Source organism: Rattus norvegicus, chromosome 19 (genome assembly GCF_036323735.1).
Source record: "Rattus norvegicus strain BN/NHsdMcwi chromosome 19, GRCr8, whole genome shotgun sequence".
Taxonomy (NCBI): domain Eukaryota; kingdom Metazoa; phylum Chordata; class Mammalia; order Rodentia; family Muridae; genus Rattus; species Rattus norvegicus.
The window spans coordinates 54,659,946-54,677,542 of record NC_086037.1 but is presented as its reverse complement, the minus strand read 5'-3'; the positions used below and the strand labels follow the sequence as shown (position 1 = coordinate 54,677,542).

The 17,597-nt window shown below is 39.8% G+C and overlaps 1 protein-coding gene across 4 annotated transcripts in view; it reads right to left on the bottom strand.

Moving 5' to 3' along the window:
- Ap1g1 (adaptor related protein complex 1 subunit gamma 1) overlaps window positions 1-17,597 on the bottom strand; it is an 86,486-nt gene that overhangs the window by 63,044 nt on the left and 5,845 nt on the right. Inside the window, exon 1 of one of the 4 annotated variants that reach the window (XM_063277765.1) lies at window positions 4,587-4,665. The exons of the other annotated variants lie outside the window; for them this stretch is intronic. The gene's annotated coding sequence lies outside the window, so the exon portion shown is untranslated. Of the gene's footprint in view, window positions 1-4,586; window positions 4,666-17,597 lie in introns of those variants that run through there. 4 annotated transcript variants of the gene reach the window in all.

The window sequence follows — 17,597 nt, the reverse complement described above, 5'->3', positions numbered from 1 at the left end:
GACAAAAAGAAAAGGGGGTAAGGGCAAAAGTCAAGTGAACTTTGTGATGGCTCTAGCCTGACTGCAGAGAGCAAGAGTCTGGGGAGAAAAAGTTTATTATCTTATTGTGAGGACACTTATCTCCAACTTCTTAAGCACAGCTTAAAGAAGATACTCAGCCAAACCTAGCAAGAGCTTGGTGACTGACCTGTCTCCTTCCCTCCTGTGAAGATGTAACCCTAAAAATGTTTAGGATGGACTTAAACTGGGGGATATAACTCATTTCTACCATGCCAATCTAGGAATCTGGTTCCAAAGCTTTTCAACAGAATGTATTAATATCTGGGGTGAAGTTTTAGTCCCTCCCCTCACAGACAGCATCCAGGCAGGAGTGCTCATTTAAGAAGAGATAAGAAGGGCTGGAGAGATGGCTCAGTGGTTAAGAGCCCCCGACTGCTCTTCCAGAGGTCATGAGTTCAATTCCCAGCAACCACATGGTGGCTCACAACCATCTGTAAAGAGATCCGATGCCCTCTTCTGGTGTGTCTGAAGACAGCTACAGTGTACTTACATATAATAAATAAATAAATCTTAAAAAAGAAGAGATAAGAAACCAGAGCTCTCTTCTGGCATTTCTAGCCAGAGAACCAGAAATATTTCTGAATTACTACTTCCGGTATCTCTAACTTAGGCTGCCAATTCAGTTTCTCTCTCCTGTTAATATCATTGGCCTCCCCTAACTGTCTTTAGAGAATTGAGGTGATAAATGAATCTGGCTTCTTCCTGGGGTGGGTCGCAGGTATGGAAGTGGAGTATCCCTTCAGTGGGCCCATCTAAGAGACTGACCATAAAGGCCAGTGAAGAAAGAAATCCTTGGCTGGTGAAAGAAAAGTGTGAGAGAAGTAGAGTTACTAAAATTACAAGACCCAGACAGAGAACAAGAAGCCAGAGCAAAGTACAATTTTAAATGCCAATAGGTTTCTATGGAACAAATTTCCATCCTGGTAGATAACTATATCATGTATAATAACAGAGAATTAGTTACCTATTTGACTCACTCTCTGTGGTGCTGCAGTTTGCCCAATACTTCCCGAGTTGTTTCAACTCACTACATTAGTTGATTTCTTTATATACCATAATATGCTGACAGTCTCAGATTGAGAACAAAAGTTAAACTTAGAAGAAAAATTGGGAACAAGGCCAGTGAAATGCCTCATCTGATAAAGGCACTTGACACCATACCTGATGACCTGAGCTCAACCCTGGGAACCCCTATGGTAGGAAGAAATAGACTCTGAGCTCCACTTGCACAAACATGATACACATGGCCACCCTACACACATACCTGACCAAACTCCATGACCCCATCCCCCACACATAAAGAGAATTAGACAAAATTTTTAAAAATATATTCTATTCTTTTCATTTTTATTTATTTCTTTAAAGCAGTAAGGGGTTGGACGAGGATGACTCAGCTTGCTGCCAAGCCTGAGTTGATTCCAGAGATCCATATGACTGAAAGAGAATCAACTCTTGTGTGAGCATGCATACACACACAAATGCTCAGACAAAATAAATAGTAAAAAATAAGTTAAAAACAAAAAATAGAAATAAATTTAATTAAAAGAAAAAGGAAAAAAGGAGAGAGAGGAAAACCAGTACACCCAGCACTAGAAAGGATAAGTAAGGGAGAGGAAGATGGGGAGTACAAGGCCAGCATGGGCTACATAGCAATACAGCCTCAAAAGTAAATTTTCTTCAGCAAATAGAAATAAATAAAAAAAAAATAAGAAGTATAAGAGTCAGGCATGGTGGTGTGCACCTACAGTGCAAACAACTAGGTTGGCTGGAACAGAAGGATCACCTGATCCCATGAGTTTGAGACTATTGTGTACAACTAACGAGGACTCCATCAAAAGTAGTTAGGGAGCTAGAGAGATGGATCAATAATTAGGAGCACATGTTGCTCTTGCAAAGGATCCAAGTTTGAATCCCAGAACCCAGGTAGTAGCACACAATTGTCTATAACTCAGTTCCAGGGGATCTGATGCCCTCTTTTGGCCTCCATGGGCACCAGGCACATATATGATACACATACATACAACATGCATACATGCAAGCAAAACACTTATGCATATAAAATTAAATATTAAAATTTTAATAATTAATAAAATCTACTAAGCTCTTAGAAAAAGATAAATGAAGTGGTCTTACTTAAAAGACAATCATTTTCTGTGCCATTAGACAGAATCTATAGGAAACGAAGACTAGAAAGGTCTCTATAGATCTGAACCAGAGGTGTCAAGTTGTCCCAGAAAGAAGGTTCTGAGTGGCTGATTGAAAGACAGTACCCTCCAAACATTCAAATCAAATCAAGCTGCCTATTAAGTTATATCCTTTTAAACTTCTATGTAGGACAGAACAAAGACAAACAATTAGGACTCATACTTCCCTTTACCAGTACTCCATGTAAATAAGTCTACTCCAATACTACAGGGGAAAACTAAGGATTGTGCCAAAGTGCTAAAAAGAGTGAAGTAATCTATGGAAATAAAACACTGGAAATAAAAACACAACAAATCAAAAAAAAAAAAAAAAAAAAACAAAAGCCGGGTGGTGGCACGCACCTTTGATCCCAGCACTTGGGAGGCAGAGGCAGGTGGATGTCTGAATTGAGTCCAGCCAGCCTGGTCTATAGAGCAAGTTCCAGGACAGCTAGGGCTTCATAGAGAAGACCTGTTCAAAAAACCAAAAAAGAGAGAAAGGAAAAGAAAAGGGGGGGGGGGGGGGGAAGCTAGCATTCCAGCTTCACTTTTGAGTTCTTAAGGATAAATACATTGCCTGTTCTGGGCTATTTCCAGGTTCACTCCAAACTTCAATAAGAAACAAACTTACTACATAGTACATACATAACTGTAACTGTGGCAATTAAATCTAAGCATCTTAAACTCAGAAAGCTGCAGGATCCGCTACTTAATGAAGAAATTAAAAATAATAGTAGTTTAGTGCCCAGGGGACTATGTCATAAAGTGTCGTGTAGTTCAAGAAAACAGAATACGAAAAATAGCTTCGACGCAGCTTTGTTAAGATCACACTCAAAGTAAAAGGGGGACATAAAAACATGGAATAAAAATCAGTTTCATGGGATGGGGATTTAGCTCAGTGGTAGAGCGCTTGCCTAGGAAGCACAAGGCCCTGGGTTCGGTCCCCAGCTCCGAAAAAAAAAAAAAAAAAAGAACCAAAAAAAAAAAAAAAAATCAGTTTCATGGGGGCTGGAGAGATGGCTCAGCGGTTAAGAGCACCCGACTGCTCTTCCAGAGGTCCTGAGTTCAATTCCCAGCAACCACATGGTGGCTCACAACCATCTGTAATGGGATCTGATGCCCTCTTCTGGTGTGTCTGAAGACAGCCACAGTGTACTTATATATAATAAATAAATAAATCTTTAAAAAAAAATCAGTTTCATAACATAGCATCCTATTCAAATCAATGAATTCCCCTACGACCTGATAAATTATTAAACAGTTTTTACTAAAAAGGACCAATCACTCAACAAATACTTGCTCCCTTTTTTTATGGCAGATATTCCAGTAGGTACTTGGGCCCAGAACAATCAATATATTTATCCTTAAGAACTCAAAAGTGGTCTTGCTCCTTGTTCTTTCCCTTTTCCCCTCTTCCCCTTTGTCCCTTCTCTCCCCATTCCCTCCCCGCTTCCCTCCACGTGCTCATGGCCAACCTTTACTCCTCTCCTCCTCTTCCCTCATTAAACCTTTCCACATTGGGAAAAAAAAAAAAAAAAAAAAGAACTCAAAAGTGGGCCTGGAGAGATGGCTCAGTGGTTAAGAGCACTGACTGCTCTTCCTGAGTTCAAGTCCCAGCAACCACATGGTGGCTCATGACCATCTACAATCAGATCTAGTGCCCTCTTCTGGCCTGCAGGCAGAAAGCTGTATGATGTATACATAATAAATACATAAATAAATATTTAAAAAAAACAAAAACAAAAACAAAACCTCAAAAGTGAAGCTGGAATCCTAGTACTTAGGAAGTGAAGGCCAGAGGACTGGAGATTGAGGCCAGCAGGGTTATCAGACCCTGTCTCAAAAAACCCTAGAACTCAAAAGTCTAGTGAGAAAGACAGAATTTAAATTCCAGCCATATAGTACAAAGAAACAAACAAATGGCAAAAGAAGAAAATGTTCATACATAAGTAAATCAAATTTTGTCATGGGCAAAATAATTTAGTATATTCAGGCCTTTTTGTTTCTTTTGAAATGAAGGCTTTTTACAGACATTAGAGTTTTTCCATTTTGTAAAGATAATGGAGGACATAGACTGTGATGCTGATTTGCCCACTATGTCTGTCTAGCACAACACCTCAATTGCCGATGGTATTTTTGAACCAAAAACAGTCAGTCATACCAAGAGGAAAAAAAATGTCACCAACAAATTCTTGCTTACTTGGGTCAGATTCTTTAAACATTAGAAGGATTATGAAAACCTGCACGTTTTCATTGTTCTTGGTTTTCCGTTAACTTTAATTTCAAGCTTGAGACAAGGAATTGTACACTGAGAGCTTTAGTGATAACCTTGGGATCAATTACCTGGATTGATTCCTAGCTCCACCACTTAATAGCTGTGTGTCCTTGAGTAAATGACTTAAACTCTGACATCTTCAGTTTCCTCATCTGCAAAATGTGGAGAAAGTACCTATCTCAAAGGGTTATTGCAAGAATTCAATATAACACATATAAACACAAATAAAATATTCCAGCCTGGGCTTGGGGATTTAGCTCAGAGGTAGCGTGCTTGCCTAGCAAGCGCAAGGCCCTGGGTTCGGTCCCCAGCTCCGGAAAAAAAAGAAAAAAAGAAAAATATTCCAGTCTGCCACAACGGCTCATATCTGGAACAAAAGGACCAATAAAATTTAAAGTCAGCCTGGGCTATGCTAGCTTGGAGAAACCCTGGGTTGTTTTTTTTTTTCTTATCATGTTTTTAAATTATTTTCTTTAAAAATAGAACAGTACAGAAAGGTGTAACTATATTCACGAAAAAGATAAAGATCAACCCCAGCCCGTGGCGTATCTTAGAGGGAAGGGAATAACAGCAGAGACAGCACGAGTTACAGGATCTTTGGTAGCATTTTCTTTCTTAGATGGATACTGGGCAAATGAGTATTTATTATTGTATGTTTTTGTCTGAAATATTTCATACTTAAAATTAAAACTCAGGGTCTGGGTTGACAGAGAAAGGCCATATATGGATTATCTGAAAAGTATCTGAAAAGTATAAATTATCTGGTTATACTGCTGAGTTTATTTTATGTTATTTTAGTTTTATTTATTTTTTTAAAGATTTATTTATTTTATGTATGTGAGTACACTGTCGCTGTCTTCAGACACACCAGAAGAGGGCATCAGATCTCATTACAGATGGTTGTGAGTCACCATGTGGTTGCTGGGATTTGAACTCAGGACCTCTAGAAGAGCAGTCAGTGCCCTTAACCACTGAGCCATCTCTCCAGCCCTTAGTTTTATTTTTAAAAGAGGATTTCATGTGGCCATGTCTGACTTCAATTGGCTATATAATTGTTGACCTTCAACTCCTAATCTGTCTTCCTCTCTACACACACACACACACACACACACACACACACACACACACACACACACACACACACAAACAAGCTGGGTATGCACTACAACACCAAGCTTTATTTTTCAAAGCACTAAAAGCTTTGTAGCTTGATGATACAGCATATGCCAACTGTCCAAGACCCTGGCTTCAATCAACACCAAAAGAACAACAACAAAAAGTGCTGGGGAGATAGTTTACCAGATGAGCTGGCTAGTCTTATGTCAACCTGACACACAAACTAGAGTCATTTAAAGGAGGGAACCTCAATTGAGAAGATGCCTCATAAGATTCAGCTGTAAGGCATTTTCTTAGAGACTGTTAGAGGAGGGTCTGGACCACTGTGGGTGGTCCTGGGTTCTATAAAAAAGTGGACTAAGGCAGGCAGTGGTAGTACTGAACTAATTCCAGCAGTTAAGAAGCAGAGGCAAGCTCTCTCTTTGTTCTCTTCTCTTCCCTGCTCTTCCTCTCTTCCCTGTCCTTTCTCTCTACCCCCACCCCTTCATGGCCGGCCTTTCCTCTCCTCTAGTCTTCTTCTCTCATTAAACCTCTCCACGTGGGGGAAAAAAAAAAAAAAAAGCAGAGGCAAGTGGATCTCAGGGTTTAAGGCCAGCCTAGTCTACAAAGCAAGTTCATGAACAGCCAGGGATATACAGAAAAACCCTGTCTCAAGGGGAAGAAGGAAAAAAAAAAAAAAAAAACAGATAAGGAAAGGGAAAAAAAAGGAAAGGCAGGGCAGGCAGGCTTGCTGGCTGGCTGAGCAAGCCAGGGCAAAGAAAATATAGCAGCACCCTCCATGGCCTCTACATCAGCTCCTGCCTCCAGGTTCCTGCCCTGTTTGAGTTCCTGTCCTGACTTCCTTTGATAATAAACAGCAAATAACATATGGAAGTGTGAGTTAAATAAACCCTTTCCTCCCCAACTTACTTTTTGGTCATGGTGTTTCATTGCATCAATAGAAACTCTAAGATAGTATCGGGATTGTGGGTCTTGCTGTGACAGGATTGTGGAAGTACTTTGGAACTTAGGGCTAGAAAAGCCTTTGAGTGTTTAGAGCTCAGTGGGAAGTTCTTGAGGAGCTTAGAGGGTAAGAATGTTGAGAGCAGAAGGGATGGAGGCCTAGTCTAGTTTCAGAGGGAAATTCAAAGACTCTTATAGAGGGAAATTTAAAGAAATGATTAGGGCAATTTGCTATTTTGAAGTGAAATTCTGTTGTTCTGATCAGCTAGAAATGAAGAGTCAGCCACAATTTATTAATTAACAAGACCAGCATCACTGAAGAGAAACCTTTGTTACTACGACAATTGATGCTGGTCAGCAGGAGTTAAGAAATTAGTGGTGACGAAGAAGAGACCAGCATCACTGAGGTAAAATCTGGAAAGTGTTTTCAGAAAGCACAGAGAAACTGTGTTCCAGAGGCAGCCAGGTTATATCTCATGTTAGCAGCTAGATTTGATAATGTGTGACAGTCACTCAGGTGGTACTGGTGTCACAGTAAATGAATAAAGGAATCGCAGAGCAGTTGAGGCTCAGCACTGTCAGAAGCCAGGAGAGGTCACTGGTGGAGGTGCAGCCTCAATGGCAGTTAAAGGCCCCATGACCGAAGGAAGTTGAGGTTTGGAACCATGAAAAATGCCAGTGAGAGGCAACTGGGGAAAGTGTACCACAGTTGCAGGAAGGAACCCCAGCACTTTAAGATGCCAGTACCATGGGATGACCACCAAGAACAGCAGCAGCAGTGGCAGTGGCGTGGATCCTGCCTGAGCCTAGAAGACAAACTGTATGTGCTGCAGAGGGCAAAGCTGGAGAAGTGACTCGAGCTCTTGGGAGGACCCAGAAGATCAGAGTGTGAGCGAGTCCCAAATACTGGACTTTGAGTTGTTTATACTGTTGGAATCAGGTTTGGGCTGGTCCCGGTTATGACTGTGCCCTGGTTCTTCCCTCTGAAGAAGGTGTTTAACTTTTTGTTTTTATTTTACAGGAGCCCATAGCTAAAAGACTTTCAACTTTTAAAATATTTTGGATTTTTTGAGAGATTAGATATTTTGAGACTAAAATTTTAATATAATTAAATTTGTAAAGATTGGGACTTTTATTAAAACTTTTTTTAAAAAGTTATTTTTTTAAGATTTATTTCTTCTTATTTTATGTACATTGGTGTCTTGCCTGCATCTATGTCTGTGTGGGGCTGCTAGATCTCCTGGGATTGGAGTTACAGACAGTTGTGAGCTCCCATGTAGTCACTGGAAATTGAGCCTGAGTCCTCTGGAAGAGCAGTCAGTACTCTTAACCACTGAGCCATCTCTCCCCAGCCCAGGTTTGTGTTGTTAATGTGAGATCTTGGGGATGAATAAGAAAGGAAAGGTGTGGCTTACAGTGGTGTGTGTGTGCTAAGTTGACAAGGGGTCGTTGAGCTGGCTAGTTGTGTGTGAACTTGACACACACAGTAGAGTTATCTGAGAGGAGAGAACACAACTGGAGATGCCTCCATCTTTAAGGTCACTGTAAGGCATTTTCTTAGTTAGTGATCAATGGGGGGGGGGTCTCAGCCCACTGTGGGTGGTGCCATCCATGGGCTGGTTGGTGGTCCTGGGTTCTGTAAGAAAGCAAGTTGAGCAAGCCAGTAAGCAGCACCCTTCCACTGTCTGCATCAGCACCTGCCTCCAGATTCTGCCCGGTTTTAAGTTCCTGTCCTGGCTTCCTTCTATGATGAACAGCAATATGTAAGTTTAAGCCAAATAAACCCTTTACTCCCCAGTTTGCTTTTTGGTCATGGTGTCTTCATCTCAGCAAAGAAACCCTAAGACACCAGGTAAGAGCATTTGCTGTGCTTGCTACCATAAGAACCAGACTTCAATCTTAGCACCGACAAGCCCCAGACATAGCATACTCATGACCGTACCACCAGCGTTGAGGATTGGGGAGGGAGGCAAAGACAGAAAAACTGGGTTTTCCTGGCCACCAAACTATGCAAAAAGACAGAGATTGAATTCCAGGTTCAGTGAGAGACCACGTCCCAAAACAGTAAGGGGGAACAGTAAGCTATGCCTACACATCTAAAGACTCTCGCTCACTTCTAGCACACATGCATGCATGCACGCACGCGCACACACACACTCAGAAGGGAGAAAATTGAAGTTATCTATTTAGTATGCTAGCAAAAAGCATTCAATGTCTTTCTTTTTTTTTTTTTTTTTTTTTTTTTTTGGTCTTTTTTTCGGAGCTGGGGACCGAACCCAGGGCCTTGTGCTTCCTAGGCAAGCGCTCTACCACTGAGCTAAATCCCCAGCCCCTCAATGTCTTTCTAAGGTCCTAAGCCTACCTTGAATTTGCTGAACTCCTAACTCTCCTATGTCCAACCCCATCGGGTTTGTTCAGTGTTGGAAAAATCAAACCTAGTGTCCCGTGCATGCTAGGCAAGGACTACATCTTCAACCTGTAGAATTCATTTTAGAAAACTCTGCAACCCAAACTAGAACTAAAATTCCTCCTGCCCTTGTGCTGGGATTACAGGTATACAAAGCTGTGGCCAGCCATTTAGAAAATGCCATAGCCAAAAGTTAAGTGAAATTGGGGTTGTGAGCTTAAACTAAATGAGGTTATTTTAGATATTCGAAGTGTGATTAGAACTATGACCACAGTGCTGCTTGCTCTTCTAGAGTACCCAGGTTCAGTTCCCACACAGAGGCTCACAACTCTAACTCCAGTTTCAGAGGATCTAAGGCCCTCTTCTGCATACAAGTGGCACATACATACATGCAGGCAAAACACCCATACACATAAAATAAAAATAAATAAACCTCAAAAAAATAAATTACTGATAAACACTAAGGAGAATAAAAGCTGAACAACTGTCTGTTTTGATTCTAAAATTTATCACCCAAATGAAGAAAACAGTCAATTTCCAAAATCTATACAAGTATATATGGGATAAAGAGCCCCACAAGGACTAAGAACATTCTCAGGCCAGGATCACCGCTTGTGTGCTGTGAAGTGCTCACTTCCTTACTCACCCCAGGTAAGATCCCCAGGGCTGTCCTTGTCCGGACACCCGTATCTCTTCCTCAACTCTGAGTATGTGCACAATAAATACTGTTTTTATTGAATCTGGAATACTAAAGTAGTCTTATCTAAAGAATATGTATTTGTCCTTCCAAAGCACATGAAGTGAAGGTATACTGGCTGTTCTGCTTCAAAAAAGGGCAGCCAGGACTCAGCTAATTCCTGGCCTAAATAACTTTCTTCCCACAACAGAACTCACTACCTGCTGAGAACTCTGAGCCACTGACAGCCAAAAGTCAAGAACACAAAACCAAAGGCTGATGAGCCTCCTACGGCTAAAAGGTTATTTGTCTCCTCAACTTACAGACATTTGAATTCTTAAGTCTTTTTTTTAAATTAAAAGCCAACTTTTCAATATTAATATCACTCCCATTTTTTCTTGAATAGTTCTTCCTAAAGAAAAAAAAAAAAAAAGACTTGAGTGAAGGAATGAAACTGCAGCTTCCTTTTGCCACTGATTATCACATAATCTCCAGTCATGAACAGTGTGGCTGAGAACTTAGAGACCAAATTAACTAAACAAACCACAACCACCCAATAATTTCCCTCTCATAGTCTCCAGCTGGTCCATACTTTTAATGTTGCATGATGCCAGATTTTCGTTTCATAGATATAACAAATTATGCATTTACAAATTGCACTTTGACTGAAGCAGGGCAGTCGAACAAGTGGGCCCGGGAGAGGGCGATCGTGAGTGGCCTCTAAGTCCTATGTTCATTTGTGCAACTGCCAAAGAACAAAATTAATCTTTAAAACAAAGGAAGCAAGAATGGGGAAACTTAAGAATGGGGATCAAGGGGCTGGGGATTTAGCTCAGTGGTAGAGCGCTTGCCTAGCAACCACAAGGCCCTGGGTTTGGTCCCCAGCTCTGAAAAAAAGAAAAAAATAAATAAATAAATAAAGCCCCAAGTTCATTCCCCAGCACCATACAAACCAGGCATGGGGCTTAAGCATGTCCCAGACAGAAGGATCAGAGGCTTAGAAATTCAAAGTCAGAGGATGGAGAAATGGCTCAGTGGTTAAAAGCAATGACTGCTTTCCCAAGGGCACATGATCAGTTCATATTAACACGGCAGCTCATAATCATCTATCACTGCAGTCTCACCGATTGTCTTCTTTTGGCCTCCTCAGGCACCAAACACACACATGGTACACAGACGTGCATACATTCAGGCAAATAAAATAAAGATTAAAAGAAAGTGCAAAGCAAGCCTGGTCTGTATGAGCCACTGGCTTTAAAAGAAAAAAAAAATCAGAATTTTCCTTTCTAATATCTTCCAGTGACTTAGTGCTTTTCTTAGGCAATGGGAATGAGATGAGAACATGAGAAGGATGAATACTTATTTCCGCAATATGAAATGTGTTCATTTCTGTCCCCAGCTCCGAAAAAAAGAAAAAAAAAAAAAAAGAAATGTGTTCATAAAAGTTAAGGTCTACAAAGTTAAGGAAGGTTAGTATCAGAACATTACTGATCAACGAGATGGTTCAACAAATAAAAGGTGCTTACTGCTAAGCCAAAAACCTGAGTTTGATTCCTGGGCCCTAAAGTTCCTGACTTCCTCATGTATACCAACCACCCTAACTAACACACACACACACACACACACACACACACACACACACACACACTCTCTCTCTCTCTCTCTCTCTCTCTCTCTCTGAATGAATGAATGAATGAATGAATGAATGAGCGAAGGAGCAAACATGCACTGGAGAATGGCTCAGTGGTAAAGACCACTTGCTGCTATTCTAAATGAAGTGAGTTCAGTTCCTAGTACCCACAGCAGGTGGCTCACAACTGCCTTAATTCTTAACTCCAGGGGATCAGGCACCCTCTTCCGACCTCCTTGGAAATCTACATACATGTGGAATGCATTCACACAGACATACACTCCTCCACATAAAAAGAAATAAAAACTAAATTTTTACAAAAAAAAAAAAAAAAAATTCGGACCCAAGGACCCAGTAGGATTCACAGCATCCACACAGCAGTTTACAACCAACAGTAACTCCAGTTCCCAGGGATCTGGTTCCCTCTTCTTGCCTCTGCATACACCAGGCATGCAAATGGCATATGTAACATACATGCAAAACACCTGTACACATATAAATAAAGATTATCGTTTTGCTAAGAGCTTAAATATATTTGAAGAATGGGATTAGTTAATGTATCAGGTTTCACATGATTCAATGCAACAACATGAAAGACTAACTTTATATGCTATAGTTTCTGGCTCAAAACACAACTTCCTAATATTAATCACTGTCTCAAGTTCTTTGTCTTACAGAGTAACCTCCATACACGGCATGGATCAAGGAAACAGACATGCAAGTTCAAATGAAGAACACAGCCCTGGGACTACACTACTACAATTCTGACTCTCCACTCCGTCAGTCTGACCTCAACCATCTCTAGGTAATTACTAAAATGGAATTTCTGGCTCTTTAAAACAAAAAAGTATGTAGTACAGTATGTAACCACAAAGAAAATAGCACCACAGCCTGTGTAGGGCAGCCAATTGGCATTTCTCTAAGGTCGTAAGTTCAATTACCCATAAGTGCAACAGCAATCCTTTCTTATGATTAACTTATACCAAAATGCAACAAAACTGAAAATTAAAACAGACCCGACAGTGCAAGCATTCAACAAACCACTGAGCGCACTGAGATGCACAAACAGCAACAAAGGCCAAGTAAACAGCAATATGTAAACCAGGTAAGTGTCAAATTTTACACTAATAAACTCAGAAGCAACTTTTACCTTCCCCACCCTACTATTATTAACAAATAAACAATAAATTTCATCCAATTCTCCAAACCCATCTCTAACTGTGCCTGATGTGAACATAAGTACCATTTCCCTTTTTGCTCTTCTTAAGACAAAGTCTCACTGTATGAGCTCATGGAGATCTGCCAGTCTCTGCCTCCACAATGCTGGGATTAAAGGTATCAGACACCACTCCAGGCCTAGAATTTGCTTTGTTAGTCAAAACAAGTTAAGGGGAACCACGAATAAAGTAAAATCATAAACGCTCAACCTCATTCATCCCACAAGACTTACAGAAGAGTATAGACTACAGGATGAAAGCAGAAATATTAAAGTTATTTAATAATACATTTTCAAGCCAGGCATGGTGATACTCTAATTCCAGCACATGGAAGAAATAATCAGGTGAACCTCTGAATTTCAGGCCAGTTACATGGGTAACTCCAGGACAGCCAGGGCTTCAGAAACCCTGTCTCAAAATCCCAAAATAAGTAAATAAAAATAATGTATATTTTCCTTAGCATATTTTTTTACAAATCCAAGTTGTTACATCTGTATAGCCAAGAGAAAGTTGTCCTCAGACAAATATAGCATAATATTAATCTTAAGCCATTTCTAATTACTAACTTACTAGAAAGGGACAGAAAAAGAGTAACAACAGTGGTGAAATAAACACTAGAATAAATGTAAAACCTAAGAAAGGCAAAGGATGGGGGGAGGGCGGCAATGGGGGGACGGTCGGGAGGGGAACACCCATAAGGAAGGGGAGGGGGGAGGGGGATGTTTGCCCGGATACCGGGAAAGGGAATAACACTTGAAATGTATATAAGAAATACTCAAGTTAATAAAAAAAAAAAAAAAAAAAGAAAGGCAAAGGAACTGTATGAAGAAAATTATGAAATCCAGGAAGTATTTATTTAAAAAGAAAAGCAAAATTATCACCATGTACAAATGTCAAACCTCCAAAATTAACACATGAATGTAATGCAGGTTCGAACAGCACCACATTTTAGTTTTCCAAATTACTTTCAATAAACATAAATGCTTAAGCATAGCCAATAATGAAAAAATAACTGTCTATACAAAGTCATTACGTTTTTTAAATTTCAGGACAACAAAATAGGGTCAGTAGATGGCTCAGAGGACCCAATATTTAGCTCCCAGAGCCCAGGTTCAGCAGTTTAACATCTACCTGTAATCCAACTCCAGGGGATCTAACACTCTTATGGCCTCCATGGGTACATGCACAGCACTATACACTAACACATAATTAATGAAATCTAAAATATACTTCTGTTGAACCTAAAATCCCATGTTTGAGGTTCTAGTTACAGAATTAAAAAAAAAATCAGCAAATATGGTAACATCTATAAGTACATTTATAGCACAGTCTGTAGTGACAAAAATATGAAGTAAGAGCTGGAGATGGCCCAGTAGTTAGGGCACTTGCTACTCTTGCAGAGGTCTGGGTTTCCAGAACATCAAGGCAGTTTATAACCATCCAAACTCCACTTCGGAGACTCCAACACCCTCTCTGGCCTCCCAGGCACCAGGCATGCCTACATACATACATACATACATACATACATACATACATACATACACACACACACACACACACACACACACACCAGCAAAACATTCATACACAAAAATAATAAATCTTTTTTTAATCTGGAAATTACCTAAATGCTTACAGGAAAATAGTCAAACTAGGCTCCAGCCTGGTGGTGGTAGCACACACCTTTAACCCCAGCAGTCAGGAGGCAGAGACAAGCCTATCTCTGAGTTTCAGGCTAGCCTGCTCTACAGAGCTTTCCAGGACAACCAAAGCTACATAGAGAAACGCTGTATTGAAAAACAAACAAACAAACTAGGATCTATCTATGCTACAAGTTGTAATGAAACTCTTTAAAAGATCATTTTGGGGGCTGGGGATTTAGCTCAGTGGTAGAGCGCTTACCTTGGAAGCGCAAGGCCCTGGGTTCGGTCCCCAGCTCCGGAAAAAAAAAAAAAAAAACCCAAAAAAAAAAAAAAAAAAAAAAAGATCATTTTGGAAAAATATGTACTGACTTTAACATGGGAAGTTTTATGGAGTATTACAGTTTAATCTTTCTTTAGTAAAAATAACTACATATTGGATTTACGTCAGCATAGTGTATACAAGAACCCAGAAACAGCTGGGTGGTAGTGATGCACATTTTTAGTCCCAGTACTCAGGAGACAGTAGAGGCAGGTGGATCTCTGAGTTTGAGGCCAGTCTGGTCTACAGAACAAGTTCCAAGATAGCCAGGGCTACACAGAAAAACCCTGTCTCAAAAAACAAAAACAAACAAACTAAAGTATAAAGACAGACCCCAGAAACACTGAAGGATGCCCATCTTCTAGGCAGAACAGTTGGATAGTAACCATGGAGATCTTAAGGAAATCAACAGCTTTTTAAAAATCCTTTCAACCTTGTTCACTTATTACAATAGATTATATTCTTTTATAGATTAAAAAGACGAAAAATAAAACTAGGTTTAATGGACACACCCTTAACGCCAACATGTTGTGAATTTGAGGACGGCTAAGTCATATCAAGTCTCAAGATTTACAGTGAAACCCTGTTTCAAAAAACAGATGAAAAATGAAAAAAAATCTCAGAATTATAAAAGTTTTTTATAGAGTTGAGACTTAGAAGGCAGAGCCAGGCAAATCTCTCTAAGATCAAAGCCATCCTAGTCTACATAGCAAGGGCCAGGCCAGTCAAGGCTACAAAGTTTGACACTGTTCTTAAAAACAGACAAAACAAGAGAGAGAGTCAATAACTTATCGATGAACTACCAACACATTCACTGTTGGAAAAAAGACTGCAAGACTGCTGGTAAGTCTCTTAGTTTTCTTGACAAATTGAATTACATAACAAATATTGAAAAGAAAGACGGATGGTGAGATTTCTTTACTGACCAGAAGCTTCTGATGGATAAATCAGGAAGAGTCGTGGTTAATGTCAACTTAAGAATTAAACATCTAGGGCTGGAGAGATGGCTCAGTGGTTAAGAGCACCCGACTGCTCTTCCAGAGGTCATGAGCTCGATTCCCAGCAACCACATGGTGGCTCACAACCATCTGTAAAGAGATCCGATTCTCTCTTCTGGTGTGTCTGAAGACAGCTACAGTGTACTTATATATAATAAATTAATAAAAAAAAAAAGAATTAAACATCTAAATACCCAAACATGTCAAAGAAACAGATAAGATGACTTGCTTTCTGTTTTGTTGGTGTCTACACATTAGAAATAAATTTTGAAATTTTTAAAAGACATATGTTGGGAATGAAGGGTGCCCATGTGGAGATCAGAAGACAGCTTGGTCTCCTACCTTTACATGTTGTTAGGTTATCAGATCAAACCCAGGTCACCATGCATGTACGGAAAGCATCTCTCCTACTGAGCAACCTCGCCAGCCTCAGAAATCAATTTATAAGGTTCCAAACAAATACAGAAGGTACTGAGCTAAGAACAAAAACTATGTATAATTCTCTAGGGGAGTGTTCTGACTTTGTTTGTAAATGTCCTATTCTCTCAGTTTGTTACAGTTGTTAAAAGCTATTTTGTATACCTGAAGGCAAACTTTTCTGCTGGCATCAACTCTTCCTATCACAAATAACAGACCTGCAGCAGATACCAACAGTCACCACCCTGGCTGCTCTAGAGTAGACCAATTACTCTATGTCAGAATACCTGAACAATTATATTATTTTCACTTATAGCATCCATTCTGAAGACCAAGCACTAAGAGCTAGCCATTGCACTGTATGCCACAAATTTGAACTTTGGTTTTCTAGAAGCTCAAAATATGTACTAGAAAATAAAAAAATCTGTCCTGCTCCCTTGCCTAGAGCAATGTTGCATTCCTATGGGGGGGTGGGGTTTCCCAGATAGAAGAAAACCATTACAAGTATAGCTGGATATTACATTAAAAATAATGTAATATCCTGCCATGGTATCCTATCTATCCTTTTAAGTCTAGCACTTAGAAAGCAGAGGCAGGCATATTTCTGTGAGTTCAAGACCAATCTGGTCTACAGAGTCAGTTCCAGGATCCCCAAAGCTACATGGTGAGATGCTGTCTCAAGTAAATAGATAAATAGTGCCAGGAAACAGCAAAACGTTCAGAGTGTGTGGAAAAAAAAGGTACAATCAAATAGTAGAAATAACTAACACCTGGGCTCTGCCTATGCCCATATACATTCACAAATAAGATTTTTAAGCAGCAAAGATATGTTGATACTCCCAGGAAAAGTTCTTTCTTCTTAAAACTAAGTTTTGCCCCTCATTAATCATACCAAAACCTAATATTTACAAAGATTCAATTAACTCTATACAGTATACTTATTTTTAGTTTTTCCAAATCATCTCAATTCAGTATTTTCATATTTTAAAGGTATTTTCAAGCACTTCAAAGCATAGTATGAAGACCTTTTTAAAAAAGTAATTAAATCAAATACTAGTTTATCTTCCAAAAGCTTTAAACTGAATTTTTTGGGGGGTGGGGGGGTGGGTTTCCTATATAGCCCTGGCTGTCCTGGAACTCCAACTCAGAGATGAATCTGCCTCTTTAGAGCTGAGATTAAAGGCATATATCACCAAGCCCGGGCAGGTCAAAACTAAAATTTCTTAACAGTGAAAATTTAAAAATATCTTTGCTAACTTTAAGCTGTAAAAACACAACTGGGACTCTTCTAACAACCAAATAGTACAGATCATCTAATCTTTGGCTGGTTTTGGTTTTTCAAGACAGAGTTTCTCTGTGGAGCCCCGGTACTGGATTTAAAGGCATATGCTACCAGGCCCAGCCTATTTTATGATCATCATTTTTTAAGATTTTTATATTTAATTGTAGGTGTACATCTGATGGGGATATGTACATGTGAGTGCAGTTGCCCTTGGAGGCCAGAAAAGAGTGTCCAAATCCCCTTAAGCTAGAGTTACAGATGGCTGTGAGCCATCTCATGTGGGTACTGGGAAACAAACCAGGGCCCTCTGCTATAGTAATAGTACATCATCTAAACTACCACGCCATCTCTCCAAGCCCTCTTCTGTGGCAATCTTAACCCAAAGGCTTATAAAGAAAAGAAAACAAGGTTAATTCACAGTTCCAAAGATCC